A 21,975-nucleotide genomic window follows, 5' to 3' on the forward strand; every position below is an offset into this window, starting at 1 on the left:
CAAACACAGATATCCTGTATACCAAACAAAGGTCATCTTTTAGCAACATGAAAGAAAGAGAATATAATGTCAGCTCCTGAATGCTTTCTGAATAGTTCAAATTTCCCACCCTATGATTTTTCTTTTGAGGAATCACTGAACCTTTTCAAGGTAATGCAGGTAATTTCAGAAAGCTACAAACTGCAGAACTGTGCTACAATGATCTCCTTTGTAGTGACCATGTGCCTTTGGCTGCAAAATATACTTTTCCTCAGTCTGCTGAGATATTATAGAAACCTTCAAAATTCTTTCCACATAAAACAACTAGAGATGAGTTCTGATTTCTCAGTTGTATATAACCTGAAAAGGGCTGTAGCTTCCCAGTTCAGCCATGAATCTTTACACACAAGGTAATACTCTAGTCCATGTTTAATCATTGTAGTATGACTTTTGCTGACGAATAATGTATAATTAATTGTATGACTGCACAATCCATGACCCTTTGTAAGTTTTCTATATTACTGATTATGAACAAAAGTATACCAAGGATTCTCAATCAAAACGGACCCAGCTCAGACATAACTCCCAGCATATCAGAATACTTTTATTGCAGGTAATCACATCCTTCAAAGCAGGGATTGAAGGCTGTACCCCTACAAATCCTGTAATTTAAACAGTTAAACTTAGAAAATGTATTGTCAGTAATGCAGGCAACTTGCGTATTATCTATGAATTAAACAATTAATTCATTTTATTTTCCAGATTATACTGATTGAGACAAAAAGTCTTTTTGCAAAGACTCCCACAGTCAGAAAAAAAAGCTAAAGCTTATGCGTAATTATATAGATTATGCTAAGTCATACTTCACTGAGACAGCAGTGCATGGTGTGAAATATTTCAGCAGCAAAACCATAACTTACTCTAGGAATAAAAAGAAAAAAAAATATTTGAAACTATAAGAAATAAATGAAAGATTTTAAACAATACTTCAGACTTTGTAAGAATTGTAGATAAGCAACCTAGATTCACTTTTAAGAATAAGAAATATCTGAAAAGGTTAGTATGTTCTTAACACTGCACACCCAAGAAAACAATATATGGGGTAGGAAGGACACCATTTTAGTAGGACTTCTCCTATGTGCAAACATGCTAACATCAATGACTGCTTTGCTTATCCAATAAATGAGAATTCCATAAACATAACTTTTAAATAAATAAATGTCCATCTTTAAAACAGTAAACCACAGTCCCTTCCCCCATGACACATTTATGGCTTGTCCAGCTATATGTAGACCCTTGTAGTGCATGTTACATATGGCTGATGCAATATTGTCCATCAGTTATCCCTTCCTCTGTGGCACAGTGATGGCTGTTGCAGTTACTGATGGCTAATGCAGTGCTGTCCCTCAATTACTCGTAATCCCTTTCTATGTGACACACTGATGACAAGTGAGCTAAGTGCAGACACCTCTCCTGCCATGCACTGATGGCTGATACAGTAATACCCATCAGTTACCCATAATCTCTTCCTCTGTGACAGTGGTGGATACTGCTTCTATGTACAGAAACCTCTTCTGTCATGTTACTCATAGGTGGTGTACTTTCTGTAATAAATTACCCATAATCCCTTCCTCTGTGACAGTGGTGGACAGTACAGAAACCTCTTCTGCCATGTTACTGATGGGTGGTGCAGTATTTTCTGTCAGTTACCCATACTTCCTTCCTTTGTGGCACAATGGTGGCCAGTGCACCTATGTAGAGACACCTTTCTTGTCATGCACTGATGGCTGATACAGTATTGTCCATCAGTTACCCATAATCCCTTCCTCTATCATAGTGGTGGATAATGCTTCTATGTACCTCTTCTGTCATGTTTCTGGTGGCTGGTGTAGTTCATATATTCATAGGTAGGTAGGTACTAGGCTATTGGCCCTAGGGCCTATATAAGCCTAGCCAAAAAGGTACCCTGACTTTCGCCACCCAAGAAAACTATTTTCCTGTATCCCTGTTGAGCAGAGCCACAGAAGTGATCCCCGGAGTTAATTTCCTATCTCCCATCCAATCATCAAGATTTTTCTTGGAGTGCTTATGAGGAGCTTTGTTTGATATAGATAGTTACTTTGTTCCAGAGTATGGGAGGTGTCTGGGACAGGAATCAATCCCTCCAGCATGTTCTGTTTATTGTGTTGACAAGATTTAGGTCCCTAGAGCTTGTAGCTCTGAGGGAATGGGATTTCTTTAAGTGGAGCATGTCCAACAGCTCTGAGTTTGACATAGCTTTGTATGTTAGGCAGAGATTGCCTTTGAGTGGGCGATATGCGACGGAGTAAAGCTGGAGTTTTTTGAGACGGTCTGCATACGGCATCTGTTTGAGGGTGGTAATCCTCCTTGTGAGGTATTTCTGTAGCCTTTCCAGTTGTTGTAGATATCTTGTGAGGTACATACCAAAAGGGGTGCTGTATTCTATAATGCATCTAATGAGTGACGAGTAGAGGGGAACAATGACCTCTTTTTTCGTGGATGAGAAACCTTTTGTGATGAGGTGTGCCACGCAGAAGGATTTCCTGACTACTGTAGCAATGTGATTATCAAAGGAGATACTACTGTCCACCTGCGTCCCAAGGTCTCTTATCGCACTTTCAGTGTTAAGTAGACTACAACCTATGTGGTAGTTCATGGATACAAAGTTTTTACCAAAAGAGATGACAAATCACTTTTTGGCATTGAGCTTGAGGCCATGGCTTTGACACCAGGCATCTATCTCAGTGAGGCCCTTTTGTAGGATGTCCACATCGTTAGGAGTTTCAATTATGGCTCCTAGTTTGCAGTCATCTGTGAACTTCATTAGCCAAAGACCTTCTGTGTTAGCCTGTGCTTCTGAGAAGTAGATACCAAACAGGAGAGAATCCAGGACTTGAACCCTGTGGTACTCCACTTGTCACTGGTGTGAAGTCAAATTTGGAGTCTGCTACTTTCACAGTGTGGGTTCTGTCAGTAAGCTAGTTGGCAACCCATCTTGAGACAGGGATTTATACCTAGTTTAGTGAGTGTATTGATAATTCCAGAGTGGGGGATGGTGTCAAAAGCCTTGACGAGATCTAGATAGGCTGTGTGAACCACCTTACCCTCCTCTACAGCTTTGGTGACCACTTCAAAGAAGTCTATCAGGCTTAGGAGACATGATCTGCCTTTTACAAACCTGAACTGGGTGGGGGCCAGAGTTTGAAGATTACCAATGTCATTGTTTAGAAGTTCCATGATGATACATTCCATAGCCTTGCAGACCAGGCTCATCAGGCTAATAGGGCAGTAGTTCCCAGGGTCCCTGGTGGCTCCCCCTTTGTGGAGTGGAATAACAGTCGCTGTGCACCATTCAGTGGCACAAAGCCTGAGGTGAGGCTATGACTGAACATGGTACTTATGTGGGGTGCCAGTTTGTTCTGTAGTTCGTGTAGAACGCAGCCTGGGATGTTGTCAGGTCCCATGGATGCTGTGTTCTTGGCTTTGTAGAGTGTTTTTTTTCCTGTGCAGCCATGATTACAGGAACTTTGCATTCTTCCGGTATAGAGATGGGCCCTTTAGGGGGTGAGAGGGTGGTAAAGTTAGCACTGAATCTATCTGCCAGGATATCAGTACTATGGAATACAGTAGGATGTATGAATGTAAGCATATGCTGGCAAACCCTCTGTGATTCAACTTACAGCTTTCAAGTGGGTAAACATCCAAAGGTCTACATGACCCTCATATTTTATATATATATATATATATATATATATATATATATATATACATAAAAGGATCTTTACATTCTATGTTCTGTATTAATTAACTTTCACATTTCTAATCATGTTATCACACAGTTGATACAAATGTTTTCTTTCCTCTTTTTTCCTATTTTCCACTATTAAATATGGAGACTATGATGGAACAAATATATTCATGAGACAAACTATCCTATATGAGAAATAAAAGAACAAACAGGAAAGTACTTAACTGCATTATGAGACAAATAAACAGTTACCTCTATGAGAAATAAAAGAACTAACAGGAAACTACTTCCCTGGCTCAGGCATCACAAAGTCAACACATCCTTCCCTCTTTTGTATGTTTTCTATGGATTTGAAAAATAAAATGTAACAACACATATGTTGTCCTTTTTCTATAACATTAGAGTTTATAAACTTAAGCCCGACAGTGATGCAATCTGTTTCAAATACAGGAGAAACCGTGAGGATAATGAGTCAACACACTGAGAAAGGAAGTTCCTTCTAGTATGTATGTATATGTATATGTATATGTATATATATATATATATATATATATATATATATATATATATATATATGTATGTGTGTATGTATATATATGTATATATGTATATATATATATATATATATATATATATATATATATATATATATATATATATATATATATATATATATAATATATACATATATGTGTGTGTGTGTGTGTGTGTGTGTGTATCTATATATATATATATATATATATATATACATATACATATATGTGTGTGTGTGTGTGTATCTATATATATATATATATATATATATATATATATATATATATATATATATGTGTGTATCTATATATATATCTCACATCGATAGTTACAAGGCTTTTATAGTCCAGAGGGCTTTCGAGTAACCTAATCCATATTCCCAGTTTCTCTAAACAATGTCAGGTTAATGTTGTTTGTCTTTTGGCTTTTCTCAGTTAGGGATCGCCACAGCGGAACTCCGGTCCGCTAATGATTGGCAGTAGATTTTCACGTATGCAGAGGTGCCAGCTCGACGTCCAACCTTCAACGAAGGCACGCCCATTTACGCATATCTTTCGAACGCCCACCCAACCGCGGGGAGGACATGCAGACTCCACACAGAAGGCACTCCCTGCATTCCAGCCGAGAATCAAACGGGACAACCTCTTGCTGTGAGGGAACAACACTACCGCTGCACCACCGCAGATGATAAGCGATGTCTAGCTTAAATCAAGGTCACAGCAAGCATGTGAGGAAATCAAACACTGGTCTAAAGGAACTACAGCCACAGCCTTAAATCTCTGTGCTAACTGGCAGACAGTTTTTTAAAGATTTCTGTACCATACTACCACCACGCAGAATAAGTAGCTGTTTTTTGCTCAGTGGCATAGAGGTAAAAATACTTAATTATGGTGAAGACAAAAAGAGCTTGGTTGTTTGTAAAAGCTGGCCAGGGATGATGGGAACATGTGACTGCTACCAGGTGCTCATCCTGTGTAAAGAAGGAGACTCTTTCTTTGGCTGACACGTTGTGGTAGAACTGGGTTCTGCAACCTGCCTCTTGTGGAACTCAGAGATGACCGAGTCCACACAGTTCAGGTACATCTGCATTTGTACTGTTAACTAGCAGAAATCAATGTGTGGAGAAATATCTGTATGCAGAAGGCAGCAAGAGCAAGGGTTTGAAGAGCTGCTAATGAGGGAGGGGGTCTTCACAGGGGAAGCATATAGAGCACTTCAAAGGATCATCAGGCTGCCCCAGTACTGAACACCCAACAGAGAGATGATTGGGTTTTCTGGACAGGAAGGAAAGGGCTGTAATGCTCTCATCTAGCCAAGGGATAACTCACTCCCATCACCACAGAATAAATGGGTCATGTGGGCGCAGGCAGAAGAGCTATTGGTTAACCTGCTGCAGTAAGCAAAAGGAGAAATAATTGCAACCTTCCTTATCAGGTCTTCAGTTGTAATGATTATGACTTGTAATATGTACAGAGATCTTGTCTTGTACTTAATTAAACACACACACATGCACACTCAATTAAAGTTTAACTACACATGGATACTTCTGTCACACAAAACTGTCTAATGTGTGTTGTCTAGTAGGAGACACACACACACACACACACACACACACACACACACACACACACACACACACACACACACACACACACACACACACGTGCATGCACACAAACACACATACAGTAAAAGACTTACTACACATGGATACTTCTGTTGTCACACAGAACTCTCTAATGTGTGTTGTCTGTTAGGAGATACACACACACACAAACACATGCACACACTCACACACACACATCGACTCGCACTCACCTAGCAAAACCAAATGAATTGATTTGACACTTTAAATTCTTGTTTGCTAGCCTGGTTTATAGAAGAGAAAAGGCCACAAAAGATCAGTTCACCTACCAGATTGGCACAAATAAAAATGAAATAATGTAAATATTTTATTATCATGCTGTTCTGATCTACTGGGATACAGTGCAGATCTGGGTTCACTCTACTTTCCTGACTAACATGTTAAATAACAAACGTTATAACATAAATAAAACAAGAATACAGCTACTCACCAGGAGCTGGCTGTGAGGAAGCTAAAATTAAAAAGAAAAAGCATTACAACTGCACAAAATAAATCAGACTAAAATAATACAATATGCAAGGAATACATCATTAATAACAGCAGCATAGGAGATTATAAGATTAACCTTCACTGTGTGATAACAACACATTTCAAATGAATGGGTACTTTTCAGGATGACAAATTAACAGTCATTTGAAGGAGGCTGTCTGGCATGTTTTTGGGTTTATAATTTTTGTATCATACCACAAAACAAGCTCTGATGAAAGCAGTTTGATTAAGACAGCCTACAGTTTATTACTTCTAGAAGCTTCTAGTGGCACTGAATATGTATGTTGTTGCCTGGGGCTATTAATGAATGTTTGATAATGGGCTGAAGGTACAAGGATACCCTGCTGGACAACTTTATTTTCCAAAAGCGTTTTAATGTAAATGTAAAGTCCATTAAAAATGTCCACCACTTCATGACAACATATTAAAACACTGTGAAGCTTGCATAAATAAAAATATGTTCTCTGTCTTCCAATGCTTACTCAATGCAGCTGAAATGCCAGGGCAGTTAATGTGAAAAAAATAATAAATAAAAAAGGAGGATTAATAAAAGTAAATGCAACAGTAGTTACAGAGACCTGCTATTTCCCTTCTCCACATCAAATGTGGCTCTCTGAGTAGGGATTATCCTATGTGTAAACATGCTAACGTCAGTGATGCCTTTGTTTATCCACTAAAGTGGGCAGCACAGTGGTGCAGTGGTTAACATTGTCACCTCACAGCAAGAGGTTCTCCGGTTCGATTCTCGGCTGGAGTGCCTTCTGTGTGGAGTTTGCATGTTCTCCCTGTGTTTGCGTGGGTTTTCTCCGGGTACTCCGGTTTCCTCCCACATTTCAAAGACATGCATCTGGAGCATTTTTCCCCGGGCCTCCGCTGAAAACAGGCTCTGTGGAACCTAGTCGGACATTCCCAGTCAACAAATGTTAAATAAATAAAAATAAATGGGAAATACAGGGATTGAAAAGGGAAATAATTGCAACCTTTTCAGCGGGACTTATGATTTTGACTTGTAGTATGTACAATCATCTTGTATTGTTGTTACACACAAACACGCACACACACACACACACACACACACACACACACACACACACACTAAAATACATACTACACATGGCTACTTTTTCTGTCACCCAGAACACTGTAATATGAGCATTTGTAAGGGGACACACACACACACACACACACACACACACACACACACTAGTTTGCCACCCATCCTGTTTTCAGCACAACACTCATGGGTTGAGTTACCTCATCCCACTGCCCATTTTGTAAAGCAGTTGGACTTTAAAAGTCTTGCTTTTCAATCTCACCAAATCGCCATGGAAAACTTACAAATACTACCATTGTTTTCCATGGCAATTCAGTTTCAGTTACTTACGTCACCAATGATGACCAACCTGGACCCACAGACAGAGCTATTCCCTGTTAGGTCTGGATGTTGTAGATTGTGCAGCAATTGGTTGCAGTTCATGAAAGGGCTGGAGATTGAGCCAGGAAGAGTCCTACAAAGGTCGTGGCTGTAGAGCATTGTTTTTTTACCTGTACTTTTACAATCACTAGAAGACTGGGATGGGATTTGTCTTTTCTTTTTTACAGCCAGAACCAGCAAGCTAGCCACTGAGCTACTCCAACAGGCAGGAAACCAGCCAGCCACTCCAACAGGCAGGAATCTAGACAGCTAGCCACTCCAGCAGGCAAGCACTCAGGTACTCCAGCAGGCAGAAAGCCAGCTAACCACTTCAGCAGGCAGGAAGCCAGCCAGTTAGCCCCTCCAGCAGGCAACCACTCAGCTACTCCAGCAGGCATAAAGCCAGCTAGCTACTCCAGAAGGAAGAAAGGCAGCCAGCCAGCCACTCCAGCAGGCAGGAAGCCAACCAGTCAGCCACTTAACCAGGCATAAAGCCAGCCAGCCACTCCAGCAAGCAGGAAGCTGGCCAGCCATTCCAGCTGGAAAGCCGGCTAGCCCAGAAAAGAATGTGAAAAAGTACAAAGAGTATTAGTATTTTGTGGCTCTAGTTTTTTAAAATGGGAATATGTTTTATTTCAGTTTAACTTTTTAATGTTTAGAGGTAAATGGGGTGCACTGTATAGTATTTAAATGTGTGTTGTGGTTACTTTGATATTTGCAAGTAGTACTTTTGAAAGGTATAGAAGTGTGTGCATGTGTAATTTAATATATAATTGTGGTTGTTTTGGGATGATTTTGAAGCATTAATTTTTAAAGGTTAAAATGTGTCTGCAGAAGTTTTATTTTCTGGTAGGGGCAGTCATCAAGGATAAACGTAGTGTGATATAATTCTATTGTTATTGTGGCTTTTTCAGGGTATTTTGTGTTTACAGATGGAAATGTTTCAGGACAGTTTGTACCTTTTGTGTGGAAATGTATGCAATTTATTTTTTAATGCTGTCTTCAAGAAGTTAAGATATACTGCTTTGGGTATTTTTATAGTGTTAGTTCTTGGAAGTCATCACTAAACAACTTTTAAAAGAGAAAATGTGTATGTGTGTAACTTTTTATTTTTTGAGGGGACATGTTCATAGGTAAACATATGCATTTGGTATTCTACTAGATGCATGTTGTCATGGCTTTTTCAAGATAGTTTGCTTTTATAAGTCGAAATGTGTGTTTATTTTTTATGTTGTATGTTTGAAATATACTGCCTTGTTTATACTGTGAATATGGACATGCTGCTACTACTTGGGCCTGTTCTTCATTGCATCATTGTGTTGGTTAAATTACTGTTATAGGTTTAATTTTACTTTTATTAATTGCTGTGTTTGGAGGTAAATGGGGTCTACTGTGCATTGTAATTTATTTTAGACTAGCTCTTAAATGTTGTCTTATAAGAAGTACTTTTAAAAGGGAAAATGATTGCTTAACTTTATTTTTTTGTGGGGGAGGCATGTTCAAAAGTTAATGGACTGTATTTGGAATTGTGTTAAAACGTGTCATCCTTGTCTTAGGATACTTATTTTTATAAGTGGAAAGTGTGTGTTTTGTTTTTAATGCTGGCTTCGATAAATTTAAAATGTACTGCTTGGATTATAATACAATTATGGCTGGGGCTGCTGTTGGGCCTCTTCTTTATTGCATTGTTGTGCTGGGTAAATTACTGCTACAGTTCATAGGTTCATAGGTGTGTACTAGGCTAATGGCCCTGGAGCCTTTACAAGCCTAGCCCATAAGATTACCCTGGCATTGTGCCACCCAACTTTATTTTCCAGTGCCTCTGAGTAGAGCCACTGGAGTGACCCCAGGGGTGAACTTTCTATTTCCCATCCACTCATCAAGATTTCTATTGAAGACGGCTAGTGAGGTGCTCTGCTTGACATGTATAGGAAGTCTATTCCATAGCATGGGAAGTCTCTGAGTTATGAACCTGTCCTTCCAGCATGTTCTGTTGATTGTAGTAATGAGGTTGAGGTCTCTGGAGCATGTGGTGTGGAGGGATTGGGATTTCTTTAGATGTAGCATTTCTAACAGAGCTGGGTCAGACATGGCTTTGTAAGTCAAGCAGAGATCATCTCTAAGTAGGTGATATGAGACAGAGAATAGTTGGAGTTTTTTTAGTCTGTTCATATAGGACAAGTCTTTAAGGCCTAAGATCCTCTTTGTGAGGTACTTTTGCAGCCTCTCCAGTTGTTGTAGGTGTCTAGTGAGCTACATGCCAAATGGGGCATTGTACTCAATGATTGGCCTAATGAGGGAAGAGTAGATGGAGACAATGACCTCTTTCTTCCTGGATGAAAAGCCTTTAGTAATGAGATGTGCCACATAGAAGGACCTTCTGACCACACTGGCAATGTAGTGCTCAAAAGAGAGGTTGTTGTCAACCTGTGTTCCTAGATCTCTTATAATGCCTTCTGTGTTCAGTGGACTACCATCAATGTGGTAATTCAAGGGAACTGGGTTTTCCCAAGGGGATGACAACACATTTTTTTGGCCTTGAGTTATTTCTATTTTTCTTATAGATTGTTGTGTTCAGAGGTAAATGGGGTCCATGGGGTCTACTGTGCATTTTATTTTATTTTAGACTAGCTGTTTAGTGATGTCTTATAAGAAGTACTTCTAAAAGGGTAAAATGTTAGCTTAACTTTATTTTGGGGGGGGGGGCATGTTCAGAAGTTAACGCAGAGCATTTGGAATTGTGCTAAAACATTTCATCATTGTTTCAAGATAGTTTGTTTTTAATGCTGTCTTCAGTAAGCTTAAACGTACTGCTTTGCGTAGTGTTAATATGGCTGTGCTGCTGTTGGACCTGTTTTTTATTTCATAGTTGTGCTGGGTAAATTAGTGCTGTAGGCTTATTTATTTTTTGTGTGCTTGTGTGTTTTATGTAGATGTTTTAGTTTTCTTGTTTCAGAATAGTCTTGGTTAGTGTAATATGTAGAATTTGAGTTTTTTACTTTTTAACTAAACGATTATCTGTTTAATATGGGCAGTGCTTTTTTCTCTAAAGTTTGCTTAATGTTTAATTTGTGTTTTTGCAGTAATGCTTCACTTTTACTGTTAAAGATTCATGATTTAAATGGTTTGTAATATTTCAGTGTGCTGTAATAACTTCACACTGTTGTACCCATAACTCCATCTCCTTCACCACTCCTGTGGCGATGTCATGGTAAGGGGTCTGGTCAGGGTTGTGACACAAGGGGAATACTGCCAGCCCAGCTTGCTGGAATTTGTAAATAATTATATGTCAGTTGAGAATATTAATATGATTTACATAGAAATGTGACAAAAAGAGACACTGCCAGTCCAGCTATCTTGAAATTTGTAAATAGTTCTATGTCATTTGTGAATACCAGCATGATGCAATTGCTTGTGTTACCAAATGTATTAGAACTATATGTTGTGTATATTAAACTACTGGTACAGAAGTGTGTGTTGAAGAGGGTTTGTATAGTACTGAGCTTCAGGGATGTCTCCACAGTGTACTCTACTAGAAAAGAACAGAAATGTATATAAACTATATACCTGTGCAAATGTATATGTTTTAATAGTAGAAACAGGAACATACAGACTTAACTTGCAAAATGTCAAGAAAATAAGTTGAAATTAAATTGTTTTACGACTGTGCTAAAAATGTTAGTTATAATGCAGCAAGGAGACAGGATGTCTAGAACTAGGGTGTCGTCTGCATTGTTTTGTAAGGATTTTATTGTTTTATATCTTCTAGCAACTGCAAATATCTGAGAGATGTGTATTTTTCACAGAGATGCTAAAAATGCTTGCACTTTCCGACAATGGGGTAGCTTGGGAACTAAAGTCAGGTGACAAAAAGTGATGTTATCCAAGCTAACCCAGCAGTAATATTTGATATTAATTTAAGAACTTTATCAGAGAGAGAGATTATGTATTTTGCCATTGACCTAACAAGAACCTCCACCCATCACATCTGTACTTGCCTTTCTGTAAGTTAGTTTGAGGCATAGTAACTCTTTTAGATATAGTTAGGAATATAGTAAAGATTAGTTTAGATGCTTTCTGTATTTATTTGAGACTGTCCTGCAATGTTGTTTTAAATATTCCCTGTGATTTTGAACTCTGAAGATATTGTGCTGATTGAGTATTGTCTTGTTCTTTTATTTATTTTTAAATATATTTAAACCTATCTTTGTGGCTGATATTTGTGAGACATATTTAAGCTCCTAGAGTACTTGCATATGTATTTGGTGGCGCTGTATAGGCCACTCCTAAATAGTCTTGCTCTTTGTCAGACTACCATTTGGATTAATAGTAACATTACACAGTAGGATTGGACACCCTTTGTAAGGGCCTTATAGTAGCTGATAAGGAGAGGCTGGTGGCAGTGGAAACTACCTTATAGTCTGGGCAGAAGAGGGCATAGCTATTAACCTGTGTCAGCCTTTCCAAGGTGTGTGTGTGTGTGTATGTGTCAGCTACTTGAGCAGGGACACGAAGCAGTGGTTGGAAAGAGAGGGTGCTGGAGGTCTTGGCTAGGCCCCTAAGCTGACATCTTAACCCTATAGCTGTGCCAATGGGGAGTGTTATTGGGGATCTGGAGAAAGACGGAGAAACCAGCCCCAGACTAACTGTGATCTGTGTGTGCTCTCAAGGGATATTGACTTTACTATGCTTGTACTTGTCATCTCCCATTGTGTATGTCTCTCACTGTTGCCGGTGGTAAGGATTGAGGCTCCTTGATTACTGGGCCAGTGTTGGGGTGTCACAAGGGTCATATTCGCCACACCCATGTCCCACTGTGGTCTGCATAAAAGGTGTCAACCCTAATACACACACACATACACACTTCCAATTCCAGGATAGCCAGTCCTGACTAATATATCCAAGTGGAGTGGGATTGTGGTTATGCATTAAGTTGTAGATGAACAGTAGTTCGTAAATGTAACAAAGCTGCACTTTTATGCATTTAGTTTGAAACCTTTCTGTGTACACCAGAAATAAGGAGTTAATAATTCTCCTGGTCCACTGATTGCTGGTTAGAACACAACTGGATAGTAGCATCTCCTAGGGTTACAGGCTCCCTTCTCCTGGTCCACTGATTGCCAGTTAGAGAACAACTGGATAGTATCATCTCTGAGAGTTACAGGCTCCAGAATATTGAGGTAATAATTCTCCTGGTCCACTGATTACCGGTTAGAGAACAACTGGATAGTATCATTTCTGAGGGTTACAGGCTCCAGAATAAGGAGGCAATAATTATCCTGGTCTACTGATTGCCTGGTAGAGCACAACTGAATGGTATCTCTGAGGGTTACAGACTCCAGAGTATTGAGGTAATAATTCTCTTGATCTGTAGCTCACTGGTGAGGAACCACCTTTAATGCAGTGTTGGATTCTGGAGTGGGCAGTGAAAGTTTTACAGAAGGTAAAGCTGTAGGGTACCAAGGAGATGAATGGATGAAGGGGAGGACATATGAAAAGATACTTGGCTACAAAGAAGAAAGAGAGGAACATGGGAGCATATCCTGGATTTGCAATACTATTCAATGAGCTCATAAAGAATCAATGAAAAAAAGGAAAAACAGATGGATAAGTAGAGCTACAATCTCCAGATAAAGGGAGCAAACTTCAACTTAGTTGTGAGGAAATACTATTTTCCTATCAGCTAGGTGAGAAATGTAATAGCCTTACAGAATTGTTTGAAGGGTAAATCAGTGCAGGCAAGCAAGAATTTCTGAATAAACAAAGCAAAGAAAGGAGTGAAATGAAATGCACAGAGTGCACCCCAACATATGACCAGACTAGGATGAACAATAGACTTCATGAGCCCACATTTTTATGGCTTTACATTCTCCAACATTCAGTGGATATTGAAATCCATACACTTCATGCTCAAAGCTAACAACTAAGGCATTTCTCACATAGGTTTCAGTTTATTGGTTCACCTTAGCTTTTGTTTCATCAGCCAAAAGGCACTAAAACTATCATGTAAAGTGCTAAATTAATACTCTTCTCACCGAGTTCAGATTGCAAACTGTTCATTGCTGATTTCTGCCCTGGACTAAAGAATGAGTATGATTACAATAAACAGCTGTAAGCATTTGCCTTTCAGGCAACAGGTATATTACTTGTTTATATACTTGACTAGGGCACCTTCTCCTTCTGAAATCTCCTGTTGCTGTTTCCCCATCCTACTCTCCCTTGACTTCACTGTTTCAGCATTAAATAAAATAAATATAAAATGTGTTTTTCTATTTAAAATGAAATACATATGCAATTCCAAAAAAGAAAGAAAGATGGAAGCTGATGCTGAGAAACATTTATACAACTGTAGGATATGTCAAAGCAATGGTAGCACATTTTTAGTTATTCTTAGTGGCTCAACCCTCCCCCACGTTATAATATATTTTTGTAGAAAATATTTGGAAATATTTTCTTTACTTTATCAAGGCAATAATTATGAGGTTCAGTCTCCAAACTGCCTTAGGGGGTATATAAAAAGTTCATCTGATACCCAGTCTTATCTGGCGTATGACCGACCTAATCTAACATATAGTTTTCATATCCACGATGAGGTAGAAACAATCTGGCAGCAGGTTTGGGAATATATAAGAATAAGAAATGGCCTCACAAAATAAAAGCATCATATTTTGTACCTGCAAGCCTGCATTCAGACAATTTTGATTTACAAAGTACGAGAAAGGACTTTATTTCTATACACTGAAAGCTATAACCTCAAAGCATGTGCACCCAGATATTCCTTTAGCTGTTTGCTGAAATAAAACAGTTAATGAAGTTTTGAAAGTCAAATTAATATCGATAAAATTTAGTAAATTAATTGCCAGAATCAATAAATGTGGGTTGGTGGTTTGGGTCTTCAATTTGCAACACGAGAAATATTCCTATCTTGAAGACTGATAGCAAATGTTTAGGACCCATCTCTAATGTCTGTCTGTCCATTGTATCTCCTAACTAACTAGAAACTTCCAATCTTTGTATTTTTAGACGAGGGATTGATCTGCTCTGTTTTTTTTCTGTGCACTGATATTTCTGATTCCTACAAAGCGTTAATCCTGTTACTTTTATCCAAGTTGAGAGAATAAATTCAGAATTTACTTCATCTTTTGTTTCACAAAATGAGCTGATGTGAGCAAACATTTACCAGTTTCAAGACATCTGCAGCATTCCTACTCCCCACAATTTGTTTCATTTTTATTTACTTCACGCTATATTTCAAGTCCTGATTTATTATTAATTGTTTTGCAGTCAATGATTTCCTTGCACATGTGGAAAATATAGTTAGTATATACTTGGTTAAGCTCTCTGCCTCACTGCTGCAAGTCACTCTTAGAGTTAAGTTCTCATGTTCTTCCTTTCCTGTGTAGATTTTCACAGTTTTCATCCAACCTACCAAAACCGCACTGGACTGAGTTTTATTAGTCTTAATATTATATATGTCATGCTTCAAATCTAATGTTCTGTTAACTTTGTAAGTGGACTAGGGAATTATGCAAGTTTGCTATTGGTGTCTAGAGTTCCCCCCATACATCTTTCGGGTCTATATTAGATAAACAAACTTTTGAAAGTTCGACTGTCATATGGTCGACACCATATGATCGAACTTGCAAAAGTTCAAATATCTAATAAAAATAAATTACACAAAACACCTACCTGAACATTTTAAGCAGGTGGGCAAGCACCTCTGCAGCCCACACCCCCCACTATTTAAATATACCAACTCCGACCATTCCATGATGTATAGAGATCTATATTACAATGTTCTAACATTCAAAAATCCAGTCATATGGTGTCGACCATTTGACACTCGGAATTTTGAATGTTTGAATATTTAGTATAGAACCACATCTCTCATGCTGCACAACTTGTTCTATTTATATTTGGAGTAACTTAGGGCATATATTTAACTGCCCCTGGTGTCTGCCTCCCCCATACATCTCTCATGCTGCACAACTTGTTGCTCTATTAATATCTGGAGTGACTTGGGGAATATATTTAACTGCCCCTGGTGTCACGTGTTCCCCCATACAGCTCTCATACTGCACAACTTGTTGTTTTATTAATATCTGGAGTAACTTAGGGAATATATTTAATTGCCCCTGATGTCTTGTGTTCCCCATACATCTCTCATGCTGCACAACTTATTTTCTATTAATATCTGGAGTAACTTAGGGAATATATTTAACTGTCCTTGGTGTCTAGTGTTCCCCCATAAATTTCTCATTCTGCACAACTCGCTGTTCTGTTAACATTTGGAGTGACTTAGGTATATTTAACTGTCCCTGGTGTCTAATGTCTCCCAGTATTACAGGATTTGCTGATTAGTGAAGGGGAGTTTAGGTATGGCAGCCACATCCCTCTCACCCAATTACACTCACACACTCTCCCACCCATTCACCTATATACACACACACACACACACACACACACACACACACACACACACACACACACACCCCTACCATATATAAACACACACCTACCATATATAAACACACACACACACACACAAACACACACACACACAAACACACACACACACACACACACACACACACACACACACACACACACACACACACACACACACACTACATTTTTTTGGGAGATGGTTGTATGTTTTCTCCCATAAGACAGGTCAAGATCAGCAAGTTATACAAACATTTTAGTGTGATGACTATGGGTGCTAAAATATAATGATTTTATACCCCATATGTAATGGATTTCTCAGTAAAATTATGGCTTGACTAATTAAATTAAGGTCTCCAATGGTAGCCTAAGTGGCACCCAATAAATGTTTAAAACTTGAAAGGATTTACAGACTTTCATGTCACATTTATAAAATACATTGGAATGTTTGAAAATATAATTAAGATGATGTTCTTTACAAAATGGTGGACAGAGACTGCAGACGTAAAATATGCAGTGTTGTATTCCCTAGCAGAATATTCAGTAAAAACACAGCTTAGTTTGAAAAAAGGTCTACATCACTGGAGGAAAAACAATATGCTATAACAGGTGAAATATAACTCTTAACAAAGCAAAGGTTTTACTTGAGATGAGTGCACATGCCAGTGAGATACTACAGACTATAACTATTTTTCTTACATTCCTGAACGCCATTCTTTATTCTTTGTTTTCTTAACAATAAATGATGACTGCTGAAAACTAAAAGCATTCCTGGAAAATCATTTGAGAGTACTTCAAGTACAACACAATTCTTCATTATTACATACGCATATGTTGCACTTAACAGGATCATAATAGTTGCAATGTAAATGAGCTGTAAGGCCTTTTCCTGCTTGCCGTCCCCTCCCTTCCTTTTCAGGGAACAATTTTATAAATACCCAAAAGGCAGACAATGTCTCACACTGCTTAACTTGAAGAGGATCCTGCCTTTTGAACCTGGTTGACTTTTTCAAAACAGTCACTAGAGCCATTGATGAGGGCAAGGCAGTCCATACAGTCTACCTGGACTTGGCTAAAGCTTTCAACACAATACCCCACTCTGGCATCATAAAGAAGCTCAACAGCTTAAATGTAAATCCATATGTCACAAGATGGGTGGCAAACTGGCTAAAGGATAGAACCCATAAAGTCAAAATTGCTGGAGCCATGTCAGACTCAAAGCCAGTCACAAGTGGTGTCCCACAGGGCTCTGTCCTGGGACCCCTCTTGTTCGGCATTTATTTCTCAGATGTGAAAGCAAACATGGAAGGGTTGTGGCTGACAAAGTTCGCAGATGACTGCAAACTAGGTGCCATAGTCGATACACCAGCTGACACATACATCCTACAGAAAGGCCTCACTGAAACAGACAACTGGTGCCGGAGTCATGGCCTTAATCTAAATGCCAAAAAATGTATAGTCATCCCCTTTGGGAAAAACAAAGTATCCACAAATTATCACATAGACAGTAACCTACTGAGTATGGAAAAAGTAATCAGAGACCTGGGGACCCAAGTCAATAGTGACCTCTCATTTGACACCCACGTTGCCAAAGTGGTTAGAAAGACTTTCTACCTTGCCCACCTTATCATGAAGGGATTCACATCCAGATCAAAGGAGGTCATTGTACCCCTATACTCCTCCCTTATCAGGCCCATGATTGAGTACAATGCCCCATTTGGTATGTACCTCACCCGACACTTGCAACAGCTAGAGAGACCCCAAAAGTACCTCACCAAGAGGATCAAGGGTCTCCAACATATGTCATATGCTGCCAGACTAAAGAAACTCCAGCTCTATTCAGTACCATACCGCCTACTCAGAGGTGATCTGTGCCTGACGTACAAGGCCATGTCCAATCAGGAATTGATGGACATGCTCCACCTCAAAAAATCCAAATCCATCAGAACCACGAGAGCTAAAGATTTAAACCTCAGCACAAATATGAATAGGACATGCTGGAGGGACAGATTCATAACTCAGAGGCTTCCCATACACTGGAACAGAATTCCAGTTCATGTTAGGCAGAGCCCCTCACTGACTCTCTTCAAGAGAAATCTTGACGAGTGGATGGGAGATCGTAGGTTTACCCCAGGAGTCATCTCTGTGTCACTACTAGACAGAGGCACAGTAAACTAATTCTATTATGTAAGGGGGTCTTCACTGTGTCACTACTAGACAGAGGCACAGTATTCTAACTCTATTCTGTACACTTTTGTACCATTGCATGGGATGGCGAAAGCCACATTACTATGGCTAGGCTTATAAATGCCCCAGGGCAGATAGCCTAGTACTAAACTATGAAACTAAACTATGAATGTAAACTCACATATTTGTTATGATTCTTCTGTGTCCTTGTGCTGTGATTGAAATGGGTTGCTCTCAATCAGTAGACTACTATAGTTAACAGACTTAAATAAATACATAAATACTTACATACATAAACTAACAAATAAATGATCACCCAGCTGCAGGGTAGGAAACACACACACAAAATTAAAAGAGTACAAAAGAGACTGAGATATAACATAAAATAAAATGTTAAATTCAGTCAAGGAACTTACCAACTGCAAAAAGCAGGGAAGCCACAAGAACTGCCAGAAGAAGCCTCATTGTCAGGGACTGTTTGTTGGCAGGGTACTAGGACTACTACGTACACTTGACGAAACTTCAACTGATATCCAAGAGAATTTTCAGTCTCAAGGGGATCTTACCCTTGGGTACAACAGTCAACAGTCTGAAAAAGACAACAAAACAGATTTGGCAGAATAAATTTACACATAGTTCATAGGAATAGTTCATAGGTTAGTACTAAGCTAACTGCCCTTGCGAGCCATTTTAAGCTTACCCACCCTCCCAACATGTGTATATATATATATATATATATATATATATATATATATATATATATATTCACTTCGGAAGCTCGAAATACTGAAATCTCGAATTTCAGTATCTCGAGCCCAAGAAGGTGAATCCACAAAACAACGAAAACTGAAAACTGCAAAATTCAAAACCTCGAATACCGGAGGTTTTGAATTTCGTGGTTTTACTACATACACAGACACACCATCCACCACACAAACACACAATCACTCTACTGCACCCCCCCCAATTAAATATTCTCACTCTGAGGTCGCACTACATACAAACACACACAAAACACCATCACACAATCTACTTTCTCTTCGCACACACACATCACAGAAACAAACACACTGACAAACACTACAGCCCCTACCCAAACCTCTTAACACACACTTACCTCAATACATGTCCATAGTGGAACTTTAGAAGCGCGAAATTCAAAACCTACGGTATTCGAGGTTTTGAATTTCGTGCTTCTAAACTTTCGCTATTATGTGGATTCGGCTTCTTGGGCTCGAGATACTGAAATTCGAGATTTCAGTATTTCGAGCTTCTGAAGTGAATATATATATATATATATATATATATATATATATATATATATATATATGTATGTGTGTATGTCTGTATATACCAGTTACTGAGTGACACAGTCTGTCTAGTTCATCCATTACATATTCTAGTTCTCTTATAATGAAGTACCATTTCAGTATGAGCCATATAAGGTAGGTACTCTTACCTGTGCTAGTAGGTAGATGCACTGAGTTTTTCCATAACCACATGCTATATTTATATGTGAACAAATTGTATGCAATTGTATAACTCCTTGTCACGTGGCTTACTCATAATGGATTATAGACCTAATTATTGAAGACTTTATTTGTTTGAGTAAATAACGTACAGCTATGTTAATGGAAGGAAAAGAGACAACTATTAGCCAAACCTCTATTGTGTTTGGCTTCTCAGAATCTCAAAACCATTAACTATGACAAAGAACTGTCACTAATTATACTATATTATAAAAAATAAATAAGTGAAGCCCGTCTCTTAGGGAACACTATCTGTTTGTCTGATAGACAAAGGTACTCATTATTTTGAATAACCCAGAACTCTTTAAGCTCAAAGAAGTATTGCTTCTTGTTTTTATTGCTTGATTCTGAGAATGTCTACTGTGCTTAGCTGACTGTCTTTAAAATACCTACAAAAATACAGCACTGGATTACTTCAAACAAAGAGTGTTTTCATTTTGTTTTTACTTTTTGGTCCTGGGGAGAACCCGACACTCCACAGGGTTTGAAGAGGGTATAAGGGACCTACTGCATGATAGGTAGCTTATATTTTGTATTGTTATCCCTTAGGGAACAGGGTCTTGTACTAAAAAGTGAAATCAGACAACAGCAAGAAGACTTCGGGGTATCCTACCCATTGTCTATTTGGCATCTATGCTTCTTCATTTTATATTTATCTTCAGAATGTTAGTGTTCCAAGTAAGATTTTACTGAGAGCATGTTATTCATACAGTTTTCTCAGACATTGTTTATGACCTATGTTGAGCCAAACTCATACAGATGTTTGTTGAGTGATCACTGAAATGAGAATTTTCACTGTTAATAAGCAGCTGAGAGAGCTCTTTAGAGAACATGTGGAAGGGCCAGTCAGTTTTTTACTGAATGTAGTAATGAACTCTGATGTATTACTTATATTTTTGTTGCACACCAGAGATAACCCCTGTCAGGATAGAAGAAGCCCCCCTCCCCCTCTTGCTGTGATCCTTTCCTTGCACAATCCATTGATTTGTAAATCTACTGATATTTAGAGCTTTCACCTTATGTGTAATAATGTTGAATGCTTTAACACAATCAAGATAAGTGTTATACATTTTCAATCTTTGATAAATTGCTGTTATTCCCTCTCCACAAATGTAACAAGAGGAAAAAACATCTTACCATAGGTATCTAAAAGAAATAAGACTTCTGTGTTGGTTCAAATTAGCTCTGCAACGACAAGTCATTTTTATTTTCAAGCAAATAAAAATATTGCAGATACAACATAATCTAACTTCTAATTCATAAACAGCTATATACATATATTTGGCCTGCAGGAAAAATCAATAAATGAAACATGTTTGATTCAAAATACATAGACCAACATCACTTATGTAAAGCATTTACAGTAATCGGAGAGAGGCACAGTCCACTTGTAGATTGTCAGTAAGATTTAGTACCTTTCTCCAGTGATTATTTGTTAATGTGTTAGGATAGCTTCTTAGTTCTTTAATCTTGATCTCTTTCTGTGCTGTGTCTTTCATTAAATGTAAAAAAAATTCCATGGACAGTGGTGAAGTGGAGTTCCATTTCTGCATTATGCACTTTCTAGCAACTGCTGGAATGATCCACAATAAATAAAGATTGTCTGTCTTCAAATTAGGACCTTCATTTATACTCAGTAAAACTAAAGCTTTAAATAATATAAACAAAGCTGTGAATAGAGCTTGGAAAATTATTAATACCATTTCAGAATTGTTTTAAACTAGTACACTCATAAAAATATGTATCCAGTCTGCTCTGCACACTTGAGAACATCTCCAACATAAAGCATTATTAGAAGTACTAAACTTTGGCTATTTTATATGGTGTTAGGAATGTTCTATGGAGAAATTTCCAGGTATAAATTATCCAATGTTGTGACCAAAAGGTTAATTTAACATAAAACAAGAGATTATTTTTAATTTCTGTAGTTGAAGATAAGGAATGCCCCTTTGTAATATAATTCCAATATTTTTCTTGAGGTTTT

The 21,975-nt window shown here is 38.3% G+C and overlaps 1 long non-coding RNA gene across 1 annotated transcript in view; it reads right to left on the minus strand.

Annotated features, from left to right (window-relative positions):
• LOC122798902 overlaps window positions 1–19,957 on the minus strand; it is a 57,419-nt gene extending 37,462 nt beyond the window's left edge. The window contains exons 1-3 of the long non-coding RNA XR_006364337.1: window positions 19,922–19,957; window positions 18,879–19,051; window positions 6,358–6,378 (exon numbers count right to left, since the gene is read on the minus strand). This is a non-coding gene — a long non-coding RNA (uncharacterized LOC122798902). The remainder of the gene's footprint in view (window positions 1–6,357; window positions 6,379–18,878; window positions 19,052–19,921) is intronic.
• Between the last annotated feature and the right edge of the window lie 2,018 nt (window positions 19,958–21,975).

The sequence above is a fragment of the Protopterus annectens genome, chromosome 3.part1, assembly GCF_019279795.1.
Source record: "Protopterus annectens isolate FY-2018-M chromosome 3.part1, PAN1.0, whole genome shotgun sequence".
In the NCBI taxonomy this organism is placed as follows: domain Eukaryota; kingdom Metazoa; phylum Chordata; order Ceratodontiformes; family Protopteridae; genus Protopterus; species Protopterus annectens.